Source organism: Mesoplodon densirostris, chromosome 1, assembly GCF_025265405.1.
Source record: "Mesoplodon densirostris isolate mMesDen1 chromosome 1, mMesDen1 primary haplotype, whole genome shotgun sequence".
Lineage (NCBI taxonomy): Eukaryota > Metazoa > Chordata > Mammalia > Artiodactyla > Ziphiidae > Mesoplodon > Mesoplodon densirostris.
The window spans coordinates 79,867,665-79,880,931 of NC_082661.1; the positions used below are offsets into that span (position 1 = coordinate 79,867,665).

Consider the following 13,267-nt stretch of genomic DNA (forward strand, 5'->3'; position numbering starts at 1 on the left):
TTTTTTTAAGATCTTTATTGGAGTATAATTGCTTCATAATACTCTGTTAGTTTCTGTTACACAACAAAGCAAATCAGGCATATGCATGCACATGTCCCCTTATCCCCTCCCTCTTGAGCCTCCCTCCCACCCTCCCTATCCCACCCTTCTAGGTCATCGCAAAGCACCGAGCCGATCTCCCTGTGCTATGCTGCTGCTTCCCACCAACCAACTATTTTACATTCAGTAGTGTATATATGTCGATGCTACTCTCACTTTGCCCCAGCTTCTCCCTCCCAACCCTTGTCCTCATGTCCGTTTTCAATGTCTGCCTCTCTATTCCTGCCCTGCAACTAGGTTCATCAGCACCATTTTTTTTTTTTTTTTTTTTAGATTCCATATATATGCATTAACATACGGTATTTGTTTTTCTCTTTCTGACTTACTTCACTCTGTATGACAGACTCTAGGTCCATCCGGTAATGTATTTTTAACAACTGTTTCATGCTTAAGTAATATTAGTTTTCAAGAGATTTCACATATTTTGAATGACTGTTCTCATTGCTTAAAATTTATTTGCTTTATTATCTTACATCCTGGCTGGAAGCTTTTAGAAATGAATTATAAATAAATTCTAGACTCTGAACATAAATTTTCTCAATGTAATATTTTCATTGGTACTCTTTTTTGTTTGTTTGTTATTTTATAATCATAAACCTAAGTCTGGAAGCCAACTAGACCTGCCAGGATATAGGAAAAGAGGGATCTTGAAGAATTGCAGGGAGAGCCTGAAGATTACAGGATGCTGCCTGCTGGTGGGGGTGGGCAGGCCTTCTCCTGAGCTACAGGAGGAATGACCTGGTGGTTTAGCTAAAACACAAGTCAAATTTATTAGGGTCGTCCACAGTGTACAATTGTGAGCTTCTTCCTCATCCTGCCATTCCTTGACCCAAAGTGCTCCATGGCTTCCACTATATACCCTCTTTCGCGTTACCTGCATGTGCCACCCAACCATTCTGTCTTGACGGTGCAAGTGGAGAACTGGGAACTGTTTGTGTTGGCCTGGTATTTGCCATGGACAAGATGCCAGGACTCTGTGATTCAGGAAGAAGTTTGCATCATCAAATTTCTCCCCCTACATGGACTTGCCACTAGTGCCATTATCACATACAAACCCCAGAAGAATTCTGTGAAAGCACCAACCCTTACAACAAAACCCTTTCTCCCCAGAGCTCAGAATTCAAGTATTTTGCTGTCTTTGGAACTTTGTCTGCAAATAGCTTGAAGGAAACGTGGCCTAAGGTCTCACCCTTGACTGTGATGTCAAAGAACAGGGTGGGTTGACCTTGGCTGGGTGTTGGTGTTGGTGGCATCTGCAGAGCCTCATTATACTGTTTTTGAAGATTTAAGTGCTTCGAGAATTCCTAGAACAGCGCTGTATGCTCTCTATAAGAAGTTTTAATTCACTCATGAGTGTTGTTCACTGGATAGGCTTAGGGCTGATAAATTGCTATGTCAGCTATCCCTTGATGCTGGGATACTGCAGGCTGTGTAAAACCTGAGCTCAGGGACTCTGGGGTTCTCCGGAGGTGTAGGCAGCTCCCTGAGAGGCACAGTTGGGTCACTAGGAGTTTTTCACAGGAGCCTCTCTGGCTATGTGAGGGGGCCTTTCATTAGCGGTTGGCAGCAGTCACAGTTCGTCTAGGAATGAGCAGATAGCGGTGGTGTTTTAGCATATGCATGTCCATGTGAGCAGAAACATTAGCATCTTCCTTAATTTTCAAACATAATTTTAAAGTGGAGACTTCCAGAGCACACTATCATCAACAACTGGTCTCACATGCCTAAAAACATGATTGCAGTGTTGCTTTACTGAGCTTTATGTAACAAAGCTCAAAAACCTCAGAATATTAATCTTTTACAAAATGTTATTTAGAAAAGAAGAACATTTTATGTCTCCAAAAGACAATGAAACAGAAGACAAATGACCTGAGCTGGAAAGGCAGCTAACATTTATCTGTATTTGGGTCTTTTACATTAGTTCATGTGCCACAATTTGTTACACAGACATCATTAGCACCATATTTTACAGATGAGTAAACTGAGGCTCAGAGAAGTTGGATGACCAGATCATGAATTGGAATACAGTCTTTCTGGCTCTAATGTCCATGGTCTTACCTATCATGAGTCCCAGTTCTGCTAAAACACATGATTTGATTGTTCTGAGCCATAGTTCTGCTCTAGTTAATTATCACAGCATAACAAACCAGCAGAACACTTAATGGTTTAAACCAATTTAGATTCTCTCATACTCTAGCAGGCTCGATCATCTTTTTTTCATGGTGGTCTCAAGGAAGCATTCCAAGAAGATGGAAATGAAAGTTGCAAGGAGCCTTAAGACCTGGGCTCTGAAAGTCCCACAGTGCTGCTTCACCACATTCTATTAGTCAAAGCAAGTCACAAGGCCAGCCCAGATTGAATGGGTGGGAAAAAAAAAATTTGTCTCCTGATGGGAATGGCTGCAAACATTTTATGACCATGTTTAATTGGTCACTATTCTTTTCTGTTTTTAATTTTTAATATGTTATATTATGTTGCATTATTACCAAAGCACTAAAGAATGTTAGAAAATGACATTTTATTTTTTAATTAAAAAAAATTTTTTTTTGCGGTACGCGGGCCTCTCACTGTTGTGGCCTCTCCCGTTGCAGAGCACAGGCTCTGGACCCGCAGGCTCAGTGGCCATGGCTCACGGGCCCAGCTGCTCTGCGGGATGTGGGATCTTCCCGGACCGGGGCACGAACCCGTGTCCCCTGCATCGGCAGGCGGACTCTCAACCACTGCGCCACCAGGGAAGCCCAATATTTTAGATTCTTGAATATGTCTCCTAATTTTGTCCTACTTTACCATTGTGAAGGAGCATGAAGATACCTTGAAAACCTATAAATAGAGCCCTCTGTAATCTAAGGTGTTACAGAAGATGCTAGATTTGCAGTTGAAAGGAATTTTTAATAGATTAAAAAGAGATGAAAAAGAAATGTGAAACATAATCTCTAGTTCATAGGGCATAGGAATTTTCACCTAGACTTACAGAGGCATTAATAGTTTTCTAAAATGTTATGAAATGTGAATTTTTTGATTGTTGTTGTGTAGAATCAAGCAATAAGTAAAAGCTGTGTGAAGTCAAAGTCTTGCCATCCTTCAGATACTTAATACTATTAGATCCAGTGCTCTCATACCAAGAAGTCTGTGGAATCATATTATGGACATGGAATGGTCCTGGCTAATGCAGAAATACCTGCTAACTCTAAAGGCTTTCCCCCAATATAAGATTTCTCAGTGACATCCTCTCTGTCTAAGAATTATTCTAACCTTGAATATGACTTTCATAAAAATACCAAATAATTGATAAACTACAATTTTACATAATAAATCATTACTCTTAACTCCTTCTCCTTCCAAAATCTAATTTCTTTTGGCATCTCAAAATATTATTGCGGTGTGCTAAAATGAGTTCTAAAATGGAAAACCTAAATGGTGCTACAAAAAGAGATATCCTCCTGAGATTTCTTTTCTAAGAGGAGGCTGCCTGAGATTTGGGAACTTTATTTAGGAATAAGTTCTTGAAAATTAACCCTGAGTGATCTGTTCTTAAATGGCGCCAGTAACTGACATTGTAAGGATTTAAAGTTTCCTTTTTTGCATTTTGGTTGTTTTTTGGTTTGTTTTTATATAAGTTTGTCTGCTCAAATTGTATCCTGTATGATAAGATCTGGGGATTAGAAAATACATGGCCTAAGCTATAGGCATATTCTGTTTTGCTTATGTAATGTTTAAAAATTGACTTAGTTGTCAATATTTTGATAGAAGATTTTACATAAAAGTCTGAAATTCCAGCTTCTCTACAAAAATCAGAATATCTGATATATCTGGTATAGCACAGGGAGCTCAGCTCGGTGCTCTGTGGTGACCTAGATGGGTGGGATGGAGGGAGTGGGAGGGAGGTCCAAGAGGGAGGAGATATATGTGTACATACAGCTGATTCACTTCATTGTACAGCAGAAACTAACACAACATTGTGAAGCAATTATACTCCAATAAAAAAAATAATATCTGATAATATTGGGCCAGCATTCCCACTTGAACATAATGGTTTGAAGCTGAATAGAAGTTGCCCTCTTTAGATGGGGCATATGCAATCTGGTCACCATCATCTCCACTTCCTATGCTTACCTAACCTGCAAATGCCTGTGTAGGCATTTGAGCTTGAGACAGTGAAGGAATTATGGCTGAAAGGATCCAAACATCCCTGTGATGTCTGATAGTCAAAGACTTTGGGGGCTACAACGGGTGTCAACGGTATACAAGTAACAGAGTATGGAGACCATCAGGTGTATGGGTGCAAAGAGAAAAAAAGAAACTCCGTCTATCTGCCTCCTGAACTACAGTGGTATGGATTCTGCCTGTCTCTGAACTATATCATAAAACCTGATTTTGGCAGTAATACTTCAGCACAGATTGCACCTGCTGTTTTAAAAAATACTTCTTATCAGTCATCTTTAGCATCATATTGAAATGCAAACCAACACAGCATGAAATTTTGACTTCTCTCTTATAAAGCTACAAAGGATAAAAATATATATAGGGCTTCCCTGGTGGCGCAGTGGTTGAGAGTCTGCCTGCCGATGCAGGGGACACGGGTTCGTGCCCCGGTCTGGGAAGACCCCACATGCCGCGAAGCAGCTGGGCCCATGAGCCATGGCCGCTGAGCCTGCGCGTCCGGAGCCTGTGCTCCGCAACGGGAGAGGCCACAACAGTGAGAGGCCCGCGTACCGCAAAAAAAAAAAAAAAAAAAAAAAAAAAAAAATATATATATATATATATATATATATATATATAATTCCAAGTTACCTTGAATTCTGAATTCAGGAATCTAGGCAAAAAAAATAGTAGTCAAATCTTTTGATCATATTTTGGATTGGGACAACGTTTATAAGATGTGTTCCTTGATCTCTCTCTATTTTTAAATGTTATGTGTTCTGACATGTTTGTCATTATTAAATTTTTCCCAGAGTATAGTTATGAATTCATGCAAATTGGCAATTTTAAGGGTGATTAGAAAGAAAAAATTACCAAATGTCTATAGTTCTCCATTCTGAATCAAAGAATGGATCAGCATGAATAATTTTGAAAATTATAAAAATTAGTTTTTAATAACACTAGCTAACATTATTGTTAGCTTATTACATGCCAGTATTTTAAGTTCCATGTTAATTAATTCATTTGTTTCTATTAGGTAGCCCTACTTAAAAAATTAATTAGTTTTTGGCTACATTGGGTCTTCGTTGCTGCGTGCGGGCTTTCTTTAGTTGTGTTGAACGGGGGCTACTCCTCGTTGCAGTGCACGGGCTTCTCATTGCGGTGGCTTCTCTTGTTGTGGAGCACAGGTTCTAGGCACATGGGCTTCAGTAGTTGTGGCACACAGACTCAGTAGTTGTGGCTTGCGGTCTCTAGAGCACAGGCTCAGTAGTTGTGGCGCATAGGCCTAGTTCCTCTGTGGCATGTGGGATCTTCCCAGACCAGGGCTCAAACCCGTGTCCCATGCACTGGCAGCTGGATTCTTAACCACTGTGCCACCAGGGAAGTCCAGCCCCACTTTATAGATAAGAAAATTGAGCCATAGAGAGGGAATAAAATTTGTCTAAATTCACAGAACACAGAGATCTGTTTCCTGGCAGTCTGATTTCCAAGTCTGCTCTTAATCACTCTTCTCTACCTCCTCTCTGCTGGTCTCTCTCAGACACACATTCCAGCCTCCACTGAATTTCACAAAGGCCTGTTTTCAGACATTGTAATAATGTGCAAGAGTCTAAAGTGTACTGGGCTTCTGGAACGTACTGTATGAAACTTAAGTAATTTTCATCATAGGTATTATAATGACAGATAAAAACAAGATTCATCAATATGAAGACTGGTAGAATCTTATAAAATAAAATCATGTTTTTCTACTCTAAACATTATTTTTCTCCTCTAAGATGGTTTGAATAGAGTCAGTGTACATTCTCAAAGTTACTTTTAAAATTTGGTAATGTACAAAGATGAAAATTAAGGTTAGAATATTTGGATTTATTTAAAGTGGTGTCTGACTATAGGATTAAAATCCATGTGGTCAAAGTCTATACTATACACAAGAGCAAAGTTATATATAGCACTTATCACAGTGCAGAACTGTCCTTACTCTTGATGGTGGGGACTGGGGTTTAATAACTATTAAGCTTAATAAATATACGGAAGAATTAGTGAGAAGTAACTTGATATAGAGGCAGAAACAATGGTATAAATCCTTGCTAATCAAAGTGTATCCATAGACCAGAAGCATGGGCATCCCCTTGTAAGAAATGCATAATCTCAGATGCCAGCCCAGACCTAGGGAATCAGACCTATATTTACATCAACAGGTGATTCATGTACACACTAAAGTTTGAGAATCACTGGGCTAGAGATATTGGATTCTGCCAGTAATTAGTTGTGCAACCTTGAATAAGTCACTTACTATACCTCTATTTTAGTTTCCTCCTTCCTTGCAACTTGCTACATTGATTCTGGACCAGTTAATTCTGTATCTTCATTTAGTTGCTTGGAAAATAGAGGTAGTAACAATACTTACCTCATCCTATTGTAAGGATTAAATGAAGTAATGATTAAAAGGTGTATGGACCATCCTTCACATAGTATGCAGTTAATAAATGCCTGCAATGGTTATTTTAGTTATTGTTTATCTGATGTACTGTATTACCTTACTGATCACATGGCAAGTGAGATAATACATTTATTTCAGAATTCCTTATACTTATAAATAGATATGCTTTTTTTTGCACACTTTCAATTTTATGAGGCAATACAAAATTGTTTTCCCAAGTTGTACCAATATAAATATGTTTTTAAATTGAAGTTAAAAGGAGGAAGATTTTCTAGTTAAAGAGCCCAGTGGAGGAAACACTGGAGTAGGGGTTAGACAGACTATACTCTAGCCCCATTCTCTTGACCTTGGACCTGTCATTTGACATCTTTGGATTTCATGGATATTATATGAGAACATAAAATGCTACAAAATGCTTATAGTGCTATTTTATAGATTTTATAGAACTGGCAAAACCCAATTATTATGCATTTATTATCTTAATGATGAGAAGTTGTGTTCAGATGACTGCTCTTTTGTGGCACTGTATTGGGTACTTTTAGAAGCTTCAGAAAATCATTCAAATTATTAAATTACTGTTTCAGCCACACATATATACCCTAATTGCCTATATCTAATCCCAAATCCATTATTTCTTTAGGAAATAATTTGTTATTTGAAAATGTAATAGCTCATTTATCAAAGCTTCAAATAAAAGTCTGCTGTCTTCTCCTCTTTCTGTCACCTTATTGTCTAGGCACTATGTGAGCACACTGGCTGAATCATTGCAGGCACACAGTAAATCTTCATTGAGTGAAAGACAGTGACTTCACCCTAATTGTCTGCTCTCCACTGGAAAACTCTCTGAAATCTGTTGCTTCTCTTTTCTGGTTATAAAGTTTATAGCAAAATATCAACTCTACGATAACCAAAAACTTAAGTGTTTGGAGTTGACTAATTCTTCTTTGCCTGAAAAACCTGTCCCAGATTCATAATCAACTTAGCCAGGGTTTATGGTAGACCAGAGTATATTATGAAACTTTTATAAATGAGTAGAACTTCTTGGACCTTTCTTCATTTGCTGCCTTTATTTCTCTTTCTCAATTAGTGATGGTAAATTTTCCTGGTGAACATGTGGCCAGCACATTTAATAAATATTTAAATTGAATTGAATGTTAAAGTGAATGCAAATTAAGTTGGGTCATTTTTTTCTGCTTATTTTAATACATCTGTAAGTCATATCCCATTGAGGTACTCTGTGATTCAAAAAAAAAGAGCTCCGCAGCAAGCGAAGCCACCGCAATGAGAAGCCTACATACCACAACAAAGAGTAGCCCCAGTTCACCGCAACTAGAGAAAGCCCACGTGCATTAATGAAGACCCAATGCAGCTATAAATAAATAAATAACTTAAAAACATTTTTTTAAAAGAGTGGTTTCTTAAAAAACATAGGAACGCTATTTTGCTTGTCATCAGATTTACAAATAAATAAAGACTTTTCTTATCAACATATCTCTGAGGAAAAGGCTTTGTGTCCTTAGAAAAGAGACAATCTCAAGGGAACCATGTTTATATAAAGTTTAAAAATTTGGACATTTATATGAAGAAAGATCTTTGGTTATGGATTCAAAATGATTACTTCAGCACTGAGAGGGTCAGAAAAAATTTACTGATCTGGAGACGAGTGTATAGCTCGTGTGTGTGTGTGTGTGTGTGTAGCTCTTGTGTGTGAATGTGTGTGTATATGTGTGTGTATGTGTGTATGTATGAGTGTATGTATGTGTGTATGTGTCTGTATGTGTGTATATGTATGTGTGTATATGTGTGTGTATTTGTGTATGCATGTGTTTGTATATAGCTCTTGTGTGTTTGTATCTTCTTTTCTACTAGCAGCTTTTAAAGATATAATTGACATAAATATTTAGTGTGCATATTTAGTGTAGTGTACAATATGATAAGTTTTGACATATGTATAAACCGTAAAGCCATCACCACAATCAAGATAATCAACATATTTAGTTATCTTTGGATTGATGGAGGTGTTTAACTGAAATGTCAAAACCAAATCCCATCTCTTCTCCAGAAAAAATTTTTACTATTATATTGAATTTTAAAATTAAAATTAGATTTGTGTAACTTTATTTGTGTTTGGTCACAAGCACTGTTTTTGTAAATACAGTTTAGATGTAAGTATATGTTTAATTTAGTGTGGCTGCAATTCATACTGTAGCGTGACTGGCCTCAAGTGGTGTCTAGGCAGAACAGCATCACTGCTAGATTCAAAGCAACAGGTGAATTTAAAGAGCAATGACACATCAGCTAAGATCATGTGCCATGTGCTAATCCACAGGGCTCGTGAAATGGAACATCAGGTCTTCCATAACGGGAGGTGGGAACTGTCTCCCTCTAGTCTTGGGATTCCTCCAATATGGAAATAGTGTTCTGATACTGGGTGACACTTTAATGCAGTTGTTGCTCAGGACTTTTTCACAGAGGAAGGTTTATATTGATTTTCTTTTTCTCAGAGAAGAGACTTACTTCTCTCTGGCTGTCTTCTCTCTGCTATGCTGACACTTCTTCAACATATATCTTTATTGTATTACCTGTTTTTTCTTTTGTGCCTTTTTTTCTGGCAGCTTTTAATTTTGGTTAGATACTTTAAGAACTCTGAAATTGTACCTATATAGGTGAAAATGAAGGATCCACAAAACAATGGCCCTGTTAATTTGAAGCCATTTTAATGATGAGTTTGGGTAACTGGGAGGTTTGCCTGAAGATAGGGAGTGTTCAGACCTTGAACTATGTTTTGGCATGTCCCTTCTCCTTATTATTTCTCTCTATTATTCTGTTGTCCCCAGCAGTAGACATAAAATGATGGGGATCAGGGAAAGAGTCTAGATTAGAATAGGTGACTCAAATATTGTAATTTTCTGATTATAAGTATGTTAATAATTCATCTATAGAAAGTCAAATTCTTCAAATACTAAAAGGAGAACCTCAAATACCAATTAGATTGGTTAGGACCAATTGTGAGAAAATCTGCACCACTACTAAGTTTTTTCTAAGATTTTTCTGCTCACCTCCTTCAGGCCACCACCACTGCATATTTTTTTTTCCTTCTGCTTTCCAGGAACTATGGAATCTTTATCCCTTGCTTTAGTTTCTCATCTAAATACATTTATATTGTACATGTCACTGTCTGTGCATGCTCACATTTATATTCTTCTATAGTTTTTGTGTATGTGGCATTTTGTATTTGTTAACTGTAATTGAGGCACTGGCAGATGGAAACCACATCTGGATGTCCAAATTTTCTTAAACCTCACCAGCCATGGATACAAATGATGTCAGTTTAATAGTCACATGTCTTATTTTATGACCCATACCCCCATCTCGCTCTCCTGAGAAGCCTACTCTCCTTGCCCTCATTCATCACTCTTGTATTTTGGGAGGTGGGGTCTCTAGGTGGGATCTAGCACGTGCTCATGATCAAGTCTGGTGAGCCATTTCATCGGCTGCCATAAGGCGTTTGAGCACATCACTCCTTTTCTTCCACTGCCCACGGCTCTGTCTCCAGGTTCCACTGACACAGCACCAGTGCCCTTGAGGTACCAAGGGACTGATTGGAACTCATTCCCTACTGTGCTACACTGAAGGGCGGCCAAAGTAGTTTAGCTTGTGTCCCAGTGTCTTACAGAGTTCATTCCAATTCTTTCTATAAAGTTCAAATATGAGAGGACTCAGGAGCTGATAAGGAGTTAATTATCTGTGACAGCTGCCAGCTCTTCCTGTTTTATGAAGACGACCTTGTTATGACATAAATCTTCTGTGTCTCACTTCTTTTTCCATTTGGATGAGTTTTTTTTTTTTTTAATCGCAGTATAGTTGATTTACAATGTTGTGTTAGTTTCAGGTGTACAGCAAAGTGACAGTTTTATATATATATTCAGTTTTATATATATATTCAGTTTTATATATGTATATATATTTTCTTTTCCAGATTCTTTTCCATTATATGTTATTATAAGATTGAATATAACTCCCTGTGCTATATACAGTAGGTCCTTATATATCTATTTTGTATATAGTAGTGTGTATCTGTTAATCCCAAGCTCCTAATTTATCCCTTGACCCCCGCCCCCTACTTTGGTAGCCATAAGTTTCTTTTATGTGTCTGTGAGTCTGTTTCTGTTGTACAAATAAGTTCATTTGTAACATGTTTTTAGATTCCACATATAAGTGGTATAATAATATTTGTGTTTCTCTTTCTGATTTACTTCACTTAGTATGATAATCTCTAGGTCCACCTATATTGCTGCAAATGGCAATATTTCATTCTTTTTTGTGACTCAGTAATATTCCAGTGTGTGTGTGTGTGTGTGCGTGTGTGTGTGTATGTACACACACATATATACACACACATATATATTGTATATATATAGTATATATACATTCCATTATGTGTGTTTATATATATATGTGTATATATATATATATATATATATATATATATATATATATATATATATATATATACACCACATCTTCTTTATCCATTCATCTGTTGATGGACACTTAGTTGCTTCCATGTCTTGGATAGTATAAATAGTCCTGCTATGAACATTGGGATACATGTATATTTTCAAATTAGAGTTTTCATTTTTCTGGACATATGCCCAAGTGTGGGATTGCTGGATCATATGGTAACTCTACTTTTAGTTTTTAAGGAATCTCCATACTATTTTCCATTGTGGCTATACTAATTTATACTAATTCCCATCAACAGTGTAAGTGGGTTCCCTTTTCTCCACACACTCTCCAGCATTTATTATTTGTACACTTTTGGATGATGGTCATTCTGACTGGTGTAAGGTGATATCTCATTGTGGTTTTGATTTGCATTTCTCTAATAATTAACGATGTTGAGCATCTTTGCATGTGCCTCTTGTCCATCTGTATGTCTTCTTTGGAGAAATGTCTATTTAGATCTTCCCCCCCATTTTTTAATTGGGTTGTTTGTTTTCTTGATATCGAGCTGTATAAACTGTTTGTATATTTTGGAAATTAATCCTTTGTCAGTCACATCATTTGCAAATATTTCCTCCCAGTTCATAGGTTGTCTTGAACAACGTATGTTTGTTCAAGACAACAAACATGTTTGTTTATGGTTTTCTTTGCTGTGCAAAAGCTTTTAAGTTAGATTAGGTCCCATTTGTTTATTTTTGCTTTTATTTCTTTTGCCTTGGGAGACTGATCTAAGAAAGTATTCCTACAACTTATGTCAGAGAATGTTTTGCTTATGTTTTCTTCTAGGAGTTTTATGGTATCATGTCTTATATTTACATCATTAAGCCATTTTGAGTTTATTTTGTGTATGGTGTGAGAGTGTTCTAATTTCATTCTTTAACATGTGGCCATCCAGCTTTCTCAACATCACTTGATAAAAAGATTGGATGAGTTTTTTGTTTGTTTGTTTGTTTACCAAAAGCCTCACTACTCTCTTCATCATTAAATTAATTAGTTAATTGACTGATTCATCTATCACTAGAACCAGTGAAAACCCATAGTAACAGTGGCTTAAATGAGAGAGAAGTTCATTTCTCTCTCACATAAAATAATTTGGGACTGGTAAGGTACTCCACTGGGTCAGGAATCCAGTGTCGTTTTATCTTTTGGCTCTGTCATCCTCACCGTGAGGCTTTCACCTCACAGCCTGAACTAATGACTCACGCTCTAATCATCATATCTAACAGAAAGGGGAAAGGTAGGGAAGGGTATTCATGCCTTGTCATTGAGGACATTTTCAAAAGTTGCAGTGGTCATTATTTTTAAAAAAGAACCTATTGGTTATCACATAGTTACATTACTATACTTGGCTTCAGATGAGACTGAAAAATATAGCCTTTATTATGGCAATAGAGAGAATAGCTGTTGAGGAATAACAAGTGGACTTTGCCACAATGGTCATGCAAATAGTTTTCTGGACCACCCACCAGCTGACCTTGGGCCAAACCAGTATTAACTGGCTCCAATGCCATCATGGGCTATTTGATTTGGCCCTCTCTATGGCAAAATATTACCACTCCTTTAATTTCTCTTCTAGCTAAGATTGTCATTTATAGAATTGTCCAGTGCCACTTTTCCTTTTCCTTTTCTCATTGGACTTGCTCAAAGTAAGTCACTCATTCTCTCTCTGCTGTGCTAGAATTCTCTGTATGATGTGATCTTTGCACCAGATTGTACCAGATGGCATGCTTTGATGACAAGTATTCACTCCCCTAAAGTCTGGCCACAGAAAGGTATATTTCTGATGGGGCCATCTGCTAGAGTTAATAGTACTCATGCAGATTGTTTATGGTGGACTTCTAGACACTCAGCACGTAATTCTTTTTTTCTAAATGAGTCCTAGCTTATGTTTTTTTCCGGTAGATCTGGCTGCTTCAAGCTGTGATGGTAAGAATAATAGATTACAGAATGCAGTTGTGCCCAATTTATGCAGCTTGGGAATATTTTCCTATCAAAGTTTACTCTTTTTCCTAATCCAAAGGGAAAATAAATCAGGATCAATTAATGTTAGGTCATTTTTAGAGGTATCTGCTTTTTTTTTTT

At 37.3% G+C, this 13,267-nt stretch overlaps 1 protein-coding gene and 1 pseudogene across 23 annotated transcripts in view; one reads left to right on the top strand and one right to left on the bottom strand.

Annotated features, from left to right (window-relative positions):
• Positions 1-13,267, top strand: part of ANK2 (ankyrin 2) — a 710,689-nt gene that overhangs the window by 397,670 nt on the left and 299,752 nt on the right. The window lies entirely within an intron of this gene.
• LOC132491276 (peptidyl-prolyl cis-trans isomerase A-like) lies at positions 871-1,352 on the bottom strand (annotated as a pseudogene).